General features: G+C 35.3%; 1 non-coding gene across 1 annotated transcript; it reads left to right on the top strand.

Annotated features, from left to right (window-relative positions):
• The first annotated feature begins 371 nt into the window (after positions 1–371).
• Positions 372–478, top strand: LOC145077304 (small nucleolar RNA R71). Its single transcript, XR_013693086.1, has one exon. It is a non-coding gene; the product is annotated as a small nucleolar RNA R71 (small nucleolar RNA).
• Positions 479–2,350: the final 1,872 nt, after the last annotated feature.

The raw sequence follows: 2,350 nt of genomic DNA, 5'->3' as shown, positions 1-2,350 counted from the left end.
TTGAATAGCAAACTTGTACCTTTTTATTTCCATTTTCATCCAAGTGGCAATCTTTTGTTAAGTGTGGACCATTGCACATTTCACAACCAACTCGAATCGCATGAATTGATTGGTCCATCATGGTCATTCTTCGGTACATAGTATTTAGCATGGCTAGTACAATAGCCATGTCTTCAGAATTTCCTCCCCCAATGCCTTTAACTCCATCATGTACTGGATTGTGTTACTCACGAGAATGCTTTGAGAACTCTTTAATTAACTCCTTGATTTTAGCCAGATTTTTCTTTGTAAGTGGTCCTTGAGAATCTAGGAGTAGCCTTGTCATGACATTCACCTCGTCATAAAAGATAGACACTTCTTGTTGTATGTTAAGGTCATTTTGAGGACAGTTTCTTAGTAACCCTTTATAACACTACCATGCCACATAATGCGACTCACCTGGTTGTTGCTCAAATTTGGCTATTACCTTCTTAAGTTTAGATACCTTTGATGGTGGGCAGAATTGTTCTAGGAATTTCTCACGCATTTGTGCCCAAGTAGTACTTGCACTGGGTAGTAGTGCCTTCAACCAATCTTTGGCAGCTCCCTTAAAAGTAACGGGAAGCATACTTAACAAAACTTTATCTCTAGGAACATTCGGGACATTGAAATAATCTGCAATGTCATTGACCTCATCTAGGTGCTTGTAAGCATCCTCATGATCCTTCCCAGAAAACGGTACGTCCTTAAGTGTAGTAAGAATGTGTCCTTTCAACTCGAATGCTGCAGCGGTGGGAATTGCGGGTTGTACTAAACCGAGACCGGTGTCTTCTCGGATTCTCTTCTTGTATGCTCCCATGGACATATTCCCAATGTTTGCCATCTCATTTTCTGGCTCGTCATCGGGTTCACTCTTTTCTAGTTCGAATTCGGGTTCAGACTCGTATTCAGATTCTTATGGATTAGGATTTAGTTCAAAGCTTTCAAACTTGCTTTCGTCCTTCCTTTGATTGCTTGACTTACCTACGCTCTTCCCCTTTTTCTTTCGAAAAAACTGCTTTAAGGTCTTTGAAAGGCGACTTCTTTGGTGGTTGGTTTTCTTCTACATTTTATTCGTCTTTTTGTGAAGGGCCGACTCTGGAACTTCAACTGGTGGTACCAAAGGTGTGTTGGAACCTCTGGTCATGAACTACTGCAATAAAACGAAAAATGTAAATTTGAACAAAAACTAAATAAAATAGCCTACAGATTGGTCACGACGACGTGGTAAATAGAACCACATCGTGTTGTCGCAGAAAATCTAAACAGTAACTAAAAATAAATAAACGTAAAACTACTGATCCCACATTGTGGACTTAAGGTCCACGTTGTAGGTTCAATATTGAAACAAAAACTAATGCAAAAAACTTAACTTTTGCAATTTTTACCCCACAAAAGGTTTTACCCCACAAAAATGATCAATTAACCTAAAGCAAATAAATCAACAATCAACTAAGCCATTCCCCGGCAACAGAGCCAAAAACTTGATGCGTGCAAATAGCTACGCCTAATTTTACCTACTATTTTACTAGCTATTCAACCCAGAGTAGTATACCCTTTTGCAAATAGTATAACACAAAAGTCGGGTATCGAACATAGGGAACGAGATTAATTATTTAACCTACTTACTATTAAGTTAACCTAAAATTCTAGCAAAAGTAAAAGGGTTTTTTATCTAATTTTTCAAGTTTAGACAAAATTAAATTCTCAACAACTATTTAATATATTATTAAAAACACTTCTGTTAGTTCGAATCCACTTTCCCCCAATGGTTTAGCTATTAATTATAACAATTCCCGTTGGTTACTAATTATGTTATTATTAGCAATTCCAGTCCAAATTTACTAATATTTAATTAATTCTGTAGAGCTATGCATGACGGTAAAGAATTTAACACAAAATCAATTATTAGATATGATTGGAGTTATGTAAGATTGAATTAACGAACACAATTGTGGTCATAATATGAGTTCTCCAGCACAACGAAATTCAATATTTTAATTACTTATCTAAGATTGGTTCGATCTTAGCTCTAACAATCTAATGTTCACTAAATTACTAGGTAATCAAATTCATGCAGATTAATGGTCACTAAACTACACAGAATATGAATTTAAAGCAACCTAATATTAAATTAAGCATGCTAGGTATAACAATCACACTAAATCCATTAACCAACAAGAAAAGTCTATATTAATATAACCAAACCATAAGTTCCAGCATCATCTAGCTAATAGAAGCAGCTAGATTTAGCTACTCATAACATCAAATAAACAATCAATCTCAACTAATAAAGACATAGTAAATTGTACCAAAAAAGAATAAAGTTTTT

This window comes from Lactuca serriola, chromosome 9 (genome assembly GCF_051521515.1).
Source record: "Lactuca serriola cultivar US96UC23 chromosome 9, Lser_US96UC23_V15, whole genome shotgun sequence".
Taxonomy (NCBI): domain Eukaryota; kingdom Viridiplantae; phylum Streptophyta; class Magnoliopsida; order Asterales; family Asteraceae; genus Lactuca; species Lactuca serriola.
This window is presented reverse-complemented; position numbering and strand designations above follow the sequence as displayed.